The 15,733-nt window shown below is 34.0% G+C and overlaps 1 pseudogene; it reads right to left on the bottom strand.

Annotated features, from left to right (window-relative positions):
* Positions 1-15,045: 15,045 nt before the first annotated feature.
* Positions 15,046-15,354, bottom strand: LOC113197986 (ubiquitin-conjugating enzyme E2 variant 1 pseudogene; annotated as a pseudogene).
* Positions 15,355-15,733: the final 379 nt, after the last annotated feature.

Here is a 15,733-nt window from a genome sequence, read left to right as displayed (position 1 = left end):
TAGAATTGCTGGGCCATGTGAAAATTTTAGTTAGTAATTTGGGATACCATAAAACCACATAACAAATACAACATTTTACATTTCCAATAGTGATGCACATATGTCCTAATTGTACCACATCCTCAACATTTTTTGTTACTCTTTTATTTTTTTTCTTATAACCATCCCCATCAGTGCAAAGTAGTTTTGATTTGCATTATCCTAATGATTTAATATGTTGAGCATCTTTTCCTGTGGTCCTCACACACTTGCATATCTCCTTTGGAAAAACACTCTATTTGTGTTGATTGTCCATTTTAAAATGGGTTGAATTGTAGGAGTTTTTATTTTATCACATTCTTCATGTTTGTCACTGTTTTAACAGCATCCTTTGGTACCAAAATAATATTTAAGGTTCAATAAAGTCTGATTTATCCATTTTTCTCACATTATTTATGCCTGTAATGCATATCTAAGAATCCATTGTTATATACGAGCTCACAACAATTTATTCCTATGTTGTCTTAGAAGAGATTTTAGGTTTTATATTTAGGTAATTTATTCATTACATTTATTTTTATATACTGTGTGAAGTAGGGGTCCATCTTCTTTTCTTTCACATGTCAAAATTTTCTTCTCTGCAGCACTTATTAAAGAAAATACTCTTTCCCAATTTAACAGACAGTACATCTTTTTCAAATATCATTTAGCATAGCTGAGTGGGTTGGTTTCTAGAATATTGATCATATCCCATTTGTCTAAATGACTATACACAGTGTTTATATGTCTGTAGCACTGTGGTAAATTTTATTTATTTATTTTTTATTTTTTTTATTATTGGTTGTTCACAACATTACAAAGCTCTTGGCATATCATATTTCATACATTAGAATCAAGTGGGTTATGAACTCCCATTTTTACCCCAAATACAAATTGCAGAATCACATTGGTTACACATCCACATTTTTACATACTGCCATATTAGTGACTGTTGTATTCTGCTACCTTTCCTATCCTCTACTATCACTGTGGTAAATTTTAAAATAGGAAGGGGGATTCCTCCAAATTTATCATCATTTTTCATAATTATTTTTGCCTAGTTAGGGCTCCATGGAATTCCATATGAATTTGAAGATCAACATTTGACTTCTGAAAGAAAAAAAAAGCTGTTGAAATTTTGACAGGATTGCATTTAATCTGTAAATCACTTTGGGTAGTATTGAAATCTAAAAATGTTAAGTCTTCCACAAACATGAGATGTCTTTCCATTTATTTATCTCTTTTTAAATTTCTTTGAGAAATATTATATATTTTATATTTTTGCATATACAAATCTTTGACCTTATTGGTTAAATTATTGTATTTTTATATTCGTTTATTCATTATTTTCAACAGAATTTTCTCTTTAATTTCAATTTTGGGTTAATCATCACTGGTAAATATAAACACAACTGATTTTTTTTGTATTGATTGCATAATCTGAAACTTTGTTAAATTCATTTACTAATTCTTGTAACTTTCTTGAATATAATTTGAAATTTTCTATAAAAGTAATCATGTCATCTGTGAATTTAGTTTTCTAATTTGGATGCATTTTATTTCTTTCTCTTGCCTAATTTTTTTGGTTAAGATTATAAGAGCAACTTTGGATTGCTATTAAAAAAATGGACATTATTTTCTTGTTCTTTCACTTGTGAAATATTTTCTACTTATTTTGCTCCACCCCTGTTTTTTGATCCAAAGTGTCTTGGATTTTGTCAAATGCTTTTTCTTCATCAATTAAGATGATCATGTGGATATTTTCACCCATGTTATTAATGTGGTTCAATATATTGGTTGATTTTCAAAGCCGTCTTTGTATTCCCAGGACAAATTCCACTTGGATTTGTTGTATATTGATTTAGTATGCTGCTGCATTTTATTTGATATTATTTTGTTCAGGATTTTTTGTATGTGTGTTTATATGGAATATTTGTCTATGCTTTCCTCCTTTGCAATATTGTGGTGTTTGTTAGCATTTTATTTTGCAACAAATACTTGAGATAAATAAACTAAGAGGAAAGGTTTCTCTTGACTCAGGTAACTCAAAAAAATCAACAACAAAGAAACAACCCATTCAATAAATGAGCAACTGAACTAAACAGACACTTCCCCAAAAAAGTACAAATGGTCAACAATTATAAAAAATGTTTATCAGGGCTTGCGTTGTGGCTCAGTGGCAGAGCACTTGCCTCACATATGTGAGACACAGGGTTTGATCTTCAGCACCACATAAAAATAAATAAAAAATAAAGATATTGAGTCCATGTATAAATAAAAAAAATGTTTAGCATCTGTAGTCATCAGAGAAATGCAAATCAAAATACCACTGAGATTACATCTCATTCCAGTAATAATGGCTATCATCAATAATTCAAATAAAAACAAATGCTGGTAAGGATGTGAGAAATGGAACTCTTATCCAAGGTTGTTGGGAATGTAAATTGCTACAGACAATATGCAAACAGTATGACGTTTCCTCAGAAATCTAAAATTAGAAATATTCTATGATCCATGTATATCACTCCTTGGTATTTATCCAAAATATTTAACATCTGCAAATTTTAGAAATATATGTGTACCCATGCTTATAATAACACTATTTACAATAGCCAATTTATTTTATCAGCATAGATGTCTATCAATAACAGATGAATGGATAAAGAAAATGTGGTACATATATACATTGGAATTTTATTCAGAGGTAAAAAAGAATTAAGTTGCTTCTTTGGCAGAATAAATAGACTGAACAGGACACCATGATTTTGAGCAAAATAAGTAGGAATCCAGAGAGAAAATATAATGTACTTTTTCTTACATGTGGAAGCAAGAGGAGAAAAGAGATAAAAAGAAATCTCATGAAAGGGGCTGAGGTGTAGCTCAATAGTAGAGCACTTGCCTAGCATGTGTGAGGCACTGGGTTCCATCTTCAGCATCACATACAAATAAATAAATAAAATAAAGGTATTCAATCCATCTAGAACTCAAAAAATATTTTAAAAATTGAAAGAAAAAAGATCTCATGAAAGTAGAAGGGAAACCATTAGGGTAGATTTATGGCATAGGAGGAAAAAGGAAGAGAGAATATTGAGATGTTTGAAATTGAATAAATTGTACTATATGCATGTACAAATATTCCACAATGAAACCCACCATTTTACATAACCAATGCACCAATAAAAAATGGGTAAAACTTCATATATAAATAAAGCATTCACACTAAGTTAATGTTAATGACCTCAATGAAAATTTATGTTTTACTATAGTTTGATTAAAGAAAATTATGGCAGAAATGAATGATCTCATAGCACCTACTAATATAGAAATGCCAAAGGTAATTAATTAAGGCTGTAGCATTCATTAATATCTTCAAATACATATTTGCTATATATTTTCCAACCCGCAATTGTTCAGTATAACAGTAAATAATAATTATTCAATGATTATTTTTGTTAGTGTATTTTTATAGTATTGAGTAATATATGTTAAGGTGTAATAAATTGATCCATAAAATAATAAATTGTGTCTGATTACTGAATTTATTAGCATATTACTTGTAAAAATTAAGTAATAATTTTCACTGTGACAACTGCATATACAATCTAATCCGTTGATCATGACCAACTTCCTTTCTTTATGCTGCTTTCCTCTCCACACAGTTTAAACCTGACCTGTGTCCCCTTTTTTCTTCCCTAGGACTCAGTTTTATACTTTCAGGTCATTATTTTAAGTTTCAACATATAGCAAAAAACTTGCCATATTTGTCTTTCTGTGTCTGGTTTATTTTGCTTAACATGATGTCTTCCGTTCCATACACCTTCCTGCAAAAGACATTATTCTTATTTATAGTTGATTGAAGGATGCCTTTATTGTGTATTTTCTTCTTCCCATGCTTGGTGATTTTGATTAAGTGTCATGTATTTTTTTTCTAGTTCTGCAAAGAATTTAATATTTTATTTACTGGTTCATCTGTTCATAGACAACTAGGCTGATTACTTACCTTAGATATTGTGAATTGTACCACAAAGAATTTGGAAAATACAGGTATCTGTCTTGTATGCAAACTTCATTCCGTGTGTGTGTGTGTGTGTGTGTGTGTGTGTATATATACACACAATATATATATATATATATATATATATATATATATATATATATACACATACAGGAGTAGGATAGCTGAATCATATGGTAGTTCTATTTCCAGTTTTTTGAGGAAAGTTTATACTGTTTTGAATAGTGATTGTACTAATTTATATTACCAGCTGTAGTACATAATTGTTCATTTTTCTCCAAATCTTCACAATCATTCTACTCCTATTATTATTATTACTACTAGTAGTAGTAGTAGTACTACTAGTAGTAGTAATAACCATTCGGACTGTGGTGATATGGAATCTCCATGTATTTTTGTTTTGCACTTTCCTGATGTCTAACCTTAAAAAGTCATTTTTATTGGGTATATGATTTGTATATTTTCATTCAAGAAATGTCTATTCAGATCATTTGCCCATCTTTAAAAATTGGACCACTGATTCGTTTTTAGGTTTTTTTTAGTTCTTTATATATTCTGGATATTAATCTTCTGTCAGATGAATAGCTGGCAAACATTTTCTCCTATTCTGTATGCTGTCTCGTTACACTGATTATTGTTTTCTTTGTTGTGCAGAAGATTTTTATTCTGATGCAATTCCATTTAGTAATTATTTTGATTTTGGAGAAAATACAAGTCTACCCAGGAATGGGATAGCTTAATAATATGGTAGTTCTATTTTTACTTTTTGGAGGCTATTTCAAATAGTATCAAGTTTCCTATTCATTTCAATTTTATTCCAAGATCATTCTCTTTTTGTTTACTAGGTCTCTAGAGTATATTTTTAAATCATCTATTTTTGAAGCCTCCAGGGTTAGCTATTTTTGATGAGGATTGCTCTGTATATTCAGGCTCTTTTGTGCTTCCATATGAATTTTAGCTTTATTTTTTCTAGTGCTGCAAAGAATGTCATTGGTGTTTTACTTGGCATAACTTCAAATTTATAGATTGTTTGGGGGTGGTATGGCCATTTTAAAAATATTAATTCTCCTATTCCCTGAACATGGAATACTTTTCTATCTTCTATTGTCTTCTTCAGTTTGCTTTTTTTTTTTACCATTATTCTCAATTTTATTTTTTTTATTTTTTTAAATTTTTTTTTATTGATTGTTCCAAACATTACAGAGCTCTTGATAAATCATCTTTCATACATTTGACTCCATTGGGTTTTGAACTCCCATTTCTACCCCAAATACAGATAGCAGAATCACATCTGTTACATACTCACATTTTTACATAATGGCATATTAGTGACTGTTGTAATCTGCTACCTTTCCTCTCCCCTACTATCCCCCCTCCCCTCCCCTCCCACCTTCCCTCTCTGCCTCCTCTGCTGTTGTTCAATTCTCTCCCTTTTTTCCCCCTCCCCCTTGCCCATCATAACCTCTTATACTTTTGTGTATCATTGAAGGTCTCCTACCATTTGCATATCCTTTCCCTTCTCTCTCCCCAGTGTTTTATAGTTTCCATAGTACAGGATTTTTATCTCCATGGTTTGGAGGTGAAAGCTTCTTCTTCTTCCTCTTCTTCTTCTTCTTCCTTCTTCTTCTTCTTCTTCTTCTTCTTCTTCTTCTTCTTCTTCTCCTTCTCCTTCTCCTTCCTCTTCCTCTTCCTCTTCCTCTTCCTCTTCCTCTTCCTCTTCTTCCTCTTCCTCTTCTTCCTCTTCCTCTTCCTCTTCCTCTTCCTCTTCCTCTTCCTCTTCCTCTTCTTCTTCTTCTTCCTCCTCCTCCTCCTCCTCCTCCTCCTCCTCCTCCTCCTCCTCCTCCTCCTCCTCCTCCTCCTCCTCCTCCTCCTCCTCTTCTTCTTCTTCTTCTTCTTCTTCTTCTTCTTCTTCTTCTTCCTCCTCCTCTTCTTCTTCTTTCCTTCTTCTTCTTCTTCTTCTTCTTCTTCTTCTTCTTCTTCTTCCTCCTCCTCCTCCTCCTCCTCCTCCTCCTCCTCCTCCTCCTCCTCCTCCTCCTCCTCCTCCTCCTCCTCCTCCTCCTCCTTCTTCTTCTTCTTCTTCTTCTTCTTCTTCTTCTTCTTCTTCTTCTTCTTTCATATTGAACTCAGGGACCCTCAACCACTGAGCTACAGCCCCAGCTCTATTTTGCATTTTACTTAGACACAGGGTTCCATTGAGTTGCTTAGTGCATCACTGTTGCTGAGGCTACATTTGAACTTGGGATCCTCCTACCTCAGCCTCCTGAGCCACCAGGGTTACAGGTGAGCATCAACACAAGTTTCTTCTTACATTTGTTGGAGACAAATGTTAGATTTTTTTCCAGAATTATTTTCTTTGATAGATCATTATTGGTGTATAAGAAAGTGACTGGTCATTGCCTGCTGATTTTGCATCTGATGTTTAGCTGCATTTTTAAGTCTGTTCCAGGAGTCTTTTGGTTTTATTCCTAGAGTATTATAGTTATAGGTTCATACATCTGCAAAGAGATATAATTTGACTTCCTCCTTCCTATTTGTATGCTTTTAAAAAGATATTTATTTTTAGAAGTAGTTGGACACAATACCTTTATTTTATTTATCCACTTCCATGTGGTGCTGAGGATGGAACCCAGGGCCTCACACATGCTAGACAAGCACTCCACCACTGAGCCACAATCCCAGCCCCTTGTATGCCTTTTTATTCCTCTTTCCTGATTGTTATGGATAAATCTTTGTACTATGTTGAATAAGACTGTTGAGACCAGACTTACTTCTCTTGTGCCCATTTGTAGAGGAAATGCTTTCAAGGTTTTTTTTTAAATTTACTATTCAGCATGACTTTGGCTTTGGGTTTGTTACATACGTCTTTATTATGTTGAAGAATGATACTTCTGTATGTAGGTTATTTAAGACCTTTAACATGAAGCAGGGTGAAATTTATCAAAGTCCTGTTTCTGCATCAATTGATTTTATTGTGTAATTTTTATCCTTAGATGTATTTATATGACATAATATGTTTATTAATTTCAGTGCATTGAATCATCCTTGAATTCCTGGAAAGAAATTAGGTTGATTATGCTGTAAGACCTTTCAATGTGCTATCAAATTGCATTTGCAAGATTTTGCTAATGATTTTTGCACTTAACTTCATCAGGGAAATTGAGCTATGGTTTTGTTGTTGTTGTCATATCCTTGCATAGTTTTATGTGCTTGTTAACACTGGTTTTTCAGAATGAGTTTAAAAGGATTTCCATTCTTTCTATTTTGTGTGATAATTTGAGGAGCTTTGGCATTATTTCTTTAAAAGTTTAGTAAAACTCAGCGTGAATACATCAAAACCTGTTCTTTTTGCGGGGAGAAGGTTAATTGATTCAATCTCATTAAACTTTATTGATCTATTTAGGATTTTGACATCATCTTGCAGTTTTGGTAGGTCATATGCATCCAGAAATTTGACTATTTCCTATATATCTTCAAGTTTATTGATATATAGTTTTTCAAAACATTCTTTAATGATACTTTCAACTTAAGCGTTATCTGTTGTAAAGTCTTTTCACCTCTAATTTTATTTATTTGAGTCTTCTATTTATTGGTTTGCCTAACGATTTTTCATTTTTATATGTTCTTTTCAATGAACCAACTCTTTCTTCTCTATTTTATTTACTTCTGCGCTCATTTGTATTATTTCTTTCCTTCAACTGATTCTGGGTTTTATTTGCCTTGTTTTTCTAAAACCTTGAGATGCATCACTAGGTTAATTACTTAATCTCTCTGTTCTTGATGCAAGATATAACTTACCTATTAATATTAGTTTTACTGCCTCTATCAAGTTTTGGTATTACAGAATTGTTCCATTTTCGTTTGATTCTAGGAAGTTTTTATTTCCACCTGAATTCCTAAAATTTCCCCATTATGTTAATTAGTTTGTTGCTTGTTTTAGTTAGTTGTTTAGCTGCTGTGACTAAATGACCTGAACCAACTGCAGAGGAGCAAAAGTTTATTTAAGGTCTCATGGTTTCAGAGATCTCATTTCACATAAAGCCAGCTACATCATGGTGGATGAATATGGCAGAGGGAAGTAGCCCACATGATGAGCAGAAAGCAGAGAAATTTCACTTACTAGATACAAATATATACACAAAAGACACACCCTCAGTGCCCACATCCTCCAGCTACACCCTACCTGTCTTCAATAACCCCTCAATTAATCCCATCTGGTGATTAATTCACTGATTGTGTTAAGAATCTAACAACCCAATCCTTTCCCCTCTGATCCCTCTCACATTATCTCACACATGAACCTGTGGGGAACACCTCACATCCAATCAATAACATTGCTCAATCTCTATGTGCTTATGCAATTTCTGTAGTTTATACTGTGGACTTCTAGTTTAATTTTGTTATCTGATGAGAAACAATAAATTTTTTTTTGAATTGGTGAAGACTTGGTTTATGGTCTAATATATATCTATTTTGGAATAGTTCTACATGCTGTTGAAAAGAGGATGTATTCCGTAGCTATTGGATGGAATATTATAGCTGTTTGTGAAGTCCATAGTATAATCTCTAAGTCATAGTATAATGTCCCTCTGATGTTTCTTTATTGATTTTTTTAGGCTGGATAGTCTACTTATCAATGAAATTCAAGTATTATAGTCACCCACTATAATTGTATTGCAGTCTATCTCTCCTTTTATTTCCTGTGTTAGTTTTATAAAATTAGGTGCTCCAAAGTTCAGTGTGGATATATTTATAATCATTATATATTCTTGGTGAATTGTTCCCTTTATCAATTTTTAGAGACCTTATTTGTCTCTTCTTATTTTGGCTTAAAATCTCTTTTGTTAGATATAAATATAGGTATTTATGCTTGATGTTGGATCCAATTTACTTGGAGCAGTATGTCCCATCCTTTTACTTTCATTGTGCATATGGCATTAGAGGTGAATTCAATTTCTTGCAGACAGCAATTGTTAGATTTCTTTTCTAATTCAATCATCCCAATTTGTGTCTTATAATTAGAAATTAGATCATTTACATTCAGGATTATGATTGAAAGATATGTAGTTATTTCTGTTATTTTTAAAAATTTCTTTGTGTTGTTTTGTATATTCTATATTAATTTCTTCCAGTCCTGGCTTACTAGATTAATAATCTTTGATTTTTTTCCCTGTTTCTTTTTTCTTTCCTTTTTCTTTTTGTGGTACTGGAAATTGAACCATGTGCTGTTTAACCACTGAAACATATTTCCTCGATTTAGCCTCAAAATTCTCCTCAAGATAGTGAATCCACTTCATATTAGTGATGGTTCTCAAGTTGAAACCTATTTGTCATCCCTGTATTAGTTGCCGTATCTATGCCATTGTATAGATGATAGAGTCAGTGATTAATAGAGAAAGTCCTACTCTGTATGATTTTGGCTGTTGTATATGACAATTTTATGCCTATTCTATATTGTTGTAATTTGACACTTCCTTGGATTAATGTAGTAGCACAGTGTTGTAATAAAAACTATTTTGACTTCAGAAAATTGCTTACTTTAAATAATAAGTCTATGATTAAGGATATAAGATGATTAAGGATATAAAATATCTTTAGTAGGAATAAGATCAAGAGATTGATAATATAACATGGTGGCTAGAATTAGTAATTATATATTTTATATCTGAAAATTGCTACGAATGGATTTTAAATGTTCTCAGCACAAAATGAAAATATGGGAGATCATAGATTTATCAATACACTTAGTATTGTCATGTTGTTGAATATATTTGGATATATGCATATGTATCTAAATATATGTATGTATGTACTTGAAAAATCATGTATGGGAACATAATTATATGTAATTTCTATTTGGCAATTAAAAATTGTAAGCCTGTTTCCTGCAATAGGGCAAACTAAATGATCTGAGAATATTCCCTCTATTATATATTTAGAAATGTGTATATAACATATAAATCTTCATATAATAGCTCGTAAGAGAATAAGGAAATTTCTACAAGCCCCAAGTAGAAAAGAAGGTCAAAAACAATGTAATAACTATGAGTTGAATCTGCAGATGTGCTGAGAGGTGTTGGCTCATCTCAATAATCAAATAAGAATGAGTTTTAGTGTCCTCAGGTTTACATAAAGTGGGTAGTTTGAATGAAGATTTCTATTTAGAGCCAGAAATCATACAGGTACACTTATTAAAAGTGTAGACTATAAAACCTCCATTCATCAATATGAAAAAAAAAGATAACAGGGATTTTTTAACCCTGGGTTGTATTCACAAATAAAATTTATTTTCTCCAAGAACTTCAACAACCAATGGCTCTGTCTTAACCTGTTTTGTCAATGTAATTTTAAATTTTCAGCAAGTATCTGTCAATAAATTAAAAACAAAGGGTAAAACAATGCAGGGCTATTACCAAACTGTTGCCTTAGTTTTGTAATAGCCCTGCATTGTTTGGCAATGTAAGCCTCACTGAAGCAACACATTCCAAGATAAGAAAAAAAAGAGAGTCACAGGAACATCAGCATCACCACCTGGAATATGTTACAAGAGCATATTCTTATGCCCCAACCAAGATCTACTGAATCAGAAACTCTGGGATGGCATCTAGCAACCTGTGTTTCAACAAGCTCTCCGGATATTTCTGATGTGTGCTGAAGTTTGTGAACCATAGTTATAGAGAAAGCCCTACTGGAAATTAATGTACAATTCTTTGCAAAAAAAAAAAAGAACATTTCAGGAAATAGCATGTCATAAGGAATTCATCTCCATTTGGCCTACAGATGAGAAACTTGGGTGTAGTAGGTTTTTGCCATTTGCAATGCATATAGTCTTTAGAAATTCAGTTTAAGCTATAATTCACTTTTTCTAAAATGTGTAGAATTGACTCTTGACAAGCTCATAAACTGTGTGGATCAAATGAGGTAATGTTAGCAAATGTGTTCTGGAAAGAATAAAATGATATAAAATGCAGCCTACTATTAAAAGTACATCCAAATACATAGTTGTTCAATCATCCCCTTGTCATTCCCATTTTATGGAGTAAAGTTGTGGTCATAAAAACCTTGCTGTGTTTTAATAGTGAAACTAGATTCTTTACATTGTGTCAAGGAGTGACAACTTCTGCTGAGTATCACTACAGATTGTTCATGCAGAAATGGCATCAAAGCAAAGATTGTTTTGGTTTACTAGACAGAGCAGTCTTTTTATGTCTAGAATTCTTCCTACTCTATCAAGCAGAGAAGTTTCCTGGGATCTGACTCCATTATAAGGCTATCTAAAATGGCTTGATATCAAAGATACTGGAAAGTTGATGGTGGTCATATTAATGGAAATAAATTTTAATAAAATATTTGACAAGTATTTACTTCCATCCTTCATGGTAAATTTCTGAATATAGTAAAAGATTGTCACCCCTCTCTCTTTTAAATAGTAGGTTCAGATAATCAAGTGGAATTCCTTTGTGAAATAGGAGGAATAATGAATACACAATTAGACTGAATTTAGCTGTAAAGCACAAAATCTATGTGCTGCACAATGCTAATACTCATAAATAGTTGCTTCCTCATCTTTTCTACTTCTTGGAGTTTACTCTAGGCACCTTAACACCATCTACCATCTCTTGAATGACATGCACTGCCATCAACATTATCACTATCATCTCCATAATTATCAGTCCTGTGTACAAAATCCAAAAGCTTATACCAAAACTACTTTCCAAAACCATGACCTTTTCTCATATTTTAACAACAGTGCATTTCATCAGCTCCCTTGGCTTATTATTGTCACATGAAGGCAGGGCTCAGATGCCAAGTCATCCTAAGTAGGACTCAAACAGTTTGCTGAAGTCAAGAAATTATACATGTAGTTTGTATCTTATTGGCTGAAGACTTTCATTTGTTGTCTCATTCTAATTTTATGACTAAAATTTAAAGTGCCCATTCAGTAGTTACCAATCATCCTACTGTAATTCCTATGTTTATTTTCATTCTAATTTTCTTTGGTTCAACAATAATTTCACATCATCTCATGTCAAACATCCTATAGTGCCTCTTTCCTCACTATCAACTGATTTAGTAGCCTCTTAATTCACTGAAAATACATGCTATCCTAAGAGATCTACTGTAAGCTTGTACCAACATAATTGCCCATATAAGCACATCTCTACCCACATAATCTTCTTTGTATGTATTTTGCTCCTGAAAATAAATTATTTTATATATTATCACTTTATATCTGTACATTGCATCCTTATCCTACAAACATTGAAGTAACCCACATCTTAAATAACAATAACATCACTTACAGCAAAAACTTTCCTAAATCCTAATCCCTGATCACTTAATCACTCTTCACATTTTGTCTCTGATAACTTTGGAGCATCCTCCTTTCAAAAGTGCTGTTTAGACTTAACTCTCTCAAATTTCCCACAACTTATTTTTTGCAAATGTACTATAATTAGATTTTGTCCTTACTACTCCAATCTCACATTGTCACATTTACATTTTTCAAATACAGAGTCAATACTCATCCTAATTTTATTTGATATTTTGGCAGCATTTGACACAGGTGATCACTTCCCTGTTCTTTAAAAAAAAAAAATCTTTATTTGGTTTAATTTGAGTTGGAAAGTTCAGCTGCTTAATCTCTATGACAGGGAGGAGATGAGATACTGAGTTCAAACACATGGTCAATTGTTTAGTCAATCATGCTTAATAAAACTCCAGAAAATGAAACTCATGGGACATTCCTGATGAGTGAATATATCAATGTACTGGGAGAGTAGCACACCTTGACTGCATAAATGCTTCAGTGCTTGGAACCATTCTAGACTTCACCCTGTGTACTTCTTTATCTTGTTATTCATTGTAATCTTTATATCAAACTGGTATTAATAATCATAGTTATTCTTGAGTTATCCTAGTGAAATATAGAACTTGAGAGGGTGTGGGAATCCCCAGATTGGTAGAAGGAAAAACGAAAATGAAGAAAAACTGGGATCCCTACTTACATCTGACTTCTGAAGCAAAGATAAACTTGTTCAGGACTTTGACTTACAACATGTTGGATCTGATGCTAACACCAGGTAGATAGTGTCAGAATTGAATTGAATTGTCAGACATTCAGTTGATGTCTGAGAACTGGTGTTAGAATGCATTCAGATATTCACAATATCTTTTCTACATATTTTGATATTTATTATAAAGTAAGAATTGCTGACAAAATTAATTTTGGTTATGTGAACTCAACAACAATTTGTTGTATACTGATTTTACCTTCCAATGAATTAACTGTTAAATCTGATACTGTTTGGTTTAAGATTTTAAAGTAGCAGATATCACATTGAGGTTATATTAATGTTAAACAGCAACAATAACAACAACAAAAACCCACATAAACCTTGAAAGCCATTTACAAAACATGAGTAACCACACATTGATTTAAATGGACTTGAAACATTTTATGTGTTTAAAGGTTTTTCAAATTTTTATTATTAATCCTTTTGGAAATGAATGCCAAGCTTTTGGCTAAAATACTGTGTTAAATCCCAAGCAAGGAAGAAGAATGGTTAGCATAAAATACATAGAAAGGAAGAAATTTTAAAATTGCTTTCAATTTTCTTCAGAATTTGCATTTCAAGAAGGAATCACCATGAAATACCCACTATAGGTTGTTTCTTTTTCTTTCTTTCTTTCTTTTTTTTCAGAACACCATAAATTACTTTTATTTTGTTTGCATCCAGATCTCAGCATAGTGGTCCTGAACAGGAAGTGGGAGATACAGCAACGTGCCAGGAGGCCAGGCCCCGTCAATGCTGGGATCTGCTGTGCACACTGGCTCTTCCTCAGTCCCTGCTGAGCACCTGGGAGGCAGCAGCACCAAAGCCAGTATCTGCACTGGGTCCAGATTTCTCTGGTTCCAGTTGTCAGATTCCACACTAGGCCCTCGGAGATGGCGGGGGAGCCCCACAGGGAGCCCTGTTCACCCTTCTTCAAGGTCTGAAAGCCAGATCATTACAGGAAAGGGAACAATCCAGAGGGGTCCTGTGTGCTCTACAGGCGTCTCCATGAGGCCTCCTGCAGGTCTAAACAGAGGGACCCTGAGGGATGGCAGATCTATATCACCCTGGTGACTGCCCTGTCCACCTTACAAAGACCTGGGCCAAAGATGCATTGGCTGAGGGTGACAGCAGAGTGGCCGGACCCAGGACCCAAAGCTCATTTCCCAGGCTGGTGGAAAGTGATCAAACGTGGTTCCAAATGTGGAGGAAGAGGTCAGAGATTTCCAACCTGACCTGATGGCTTCTTGCCAAGCAGGGAGGGAGGTGGAGAGTGCCGGGTGGTGAAGGTGAACAAGGGAGTTGAGGAGGAGGGAAAAAGCAGCACCCTTCCATCAAGGTGGGGGAGGGGGAAAGCCCTGAATTCTTCGCAAAGTCCAATTTCAGAGGGTTACATTTTATGCTTCCGCCAAGGACGGGAGTGGAGGAGAGTGGGGCAGGACAATGGCTTAGAAGGGGCATCATTTAAGACTTAAGAAAGTAACCAGGGTGCAGACAAAGCACCCCACACCTAGCAGTAGTCCTCAGGGTGTGACCTGAAACCTTTGCTCTACTCTCGCTGGAGGGCTGTCCCAGGGCTGTCCCAGGGCTGGCAGGGCAGGAAGGGGAGAAGGCAGAGCCCCCAGGCCGAATAACCAGCAGCAAGGTGATTGTGGGACCTGTCTTTTCACAATTGAGTTAGATGTGCCCCACTGGTCATGATGGGGATCAATTTAAATAGACTCTCTTGATCCCAGAAGCACAACTTTTGTTATAGCACAACTTATATATTTCAAATGGAAAAAAATATTAGTATCATTTACAGTATCTTAAGATAAATTGCCTTCGATTGGGAGCTTCCTTTCCTGTAGACTTTGAGGTCTACAAGATGTATCTAGAAAATTTACTACTGTGGAAAATGAAGACTGCTTAAATTGAATGTGGGGAGGGCTTGTGGTTTTTCTTTTTGATTAACTGCTGTTAACACTGTCCTTCTGGAGGCTGAGGGAGTTTCATATTTTCTTTAGACATCATTAAGCACTGCAGCTCTTGCAGAACAACTTTGATGATATATGAATTCTGCCACTTTGCTAACACTGATATGGCTCTTGGGTCCACCACTCCATTAGAACTATTAACTCCATTCATATTAATTTTTGTTACAAATATTACAAAGGGGGGTGTTTCTGGGTATTTAGGTCCACATTGTATTTTAAGGCTGTATATTTGGTTTTCATAAATTGTTCTTGGAGGCCCAATTATCATCCCTGTCCATCTCGTAAATGTCATGTCTTCTTCATCTTCTAGACCCCAGCTAACTGTGCCATCTTCTATTCCTTTCTGGCCTTCTTTGAGTTCTTCCAACAGTCGGAAATTGTGAGGGACTTTTACTCCCAAGCCCGTGGTGGCTGCCACCTTGTGTAGCTTGGTTGTTTCAATTATAATCAACTTAAGAAAGATCAGTTGTCTTTATCAGACATTAAATAATATACACAGTTAATATATAAAATCTGAAATATTCATTAATTACATGGCATTCAATTTAAAGTTATACATTAAGATTTTGTCAGACTAGATGCTGCTATTAATTAAACTGAGTAAGCATGAATTCCTTTGGTAAGCACACTGGCGCTCAGCAGGCAAGTACTTGTTTTACGTACACCAAGCT

The sequence above is a fragment of the Urocitellus parryii genome, chromosome X (assembly GCF_045843805.1).
Source record: "Urocitellus parryii isolate mUroPar1 chromosome X, mUroPar1.hap1, whole genome shotgun sequence".
In the NCBI taxonomy this organism is placed as follows: Eukaryota; Metazoa; Chordata; class Mammalia; order Rodentia; family Sciuridae; genus Urocitellus; species Urocitellus parryii.
The sequence above is the reverse complement of the archived record's forward strand: the minus strand, read 5'-3'. Positions and strand labels throughout refer to the sequence as shown.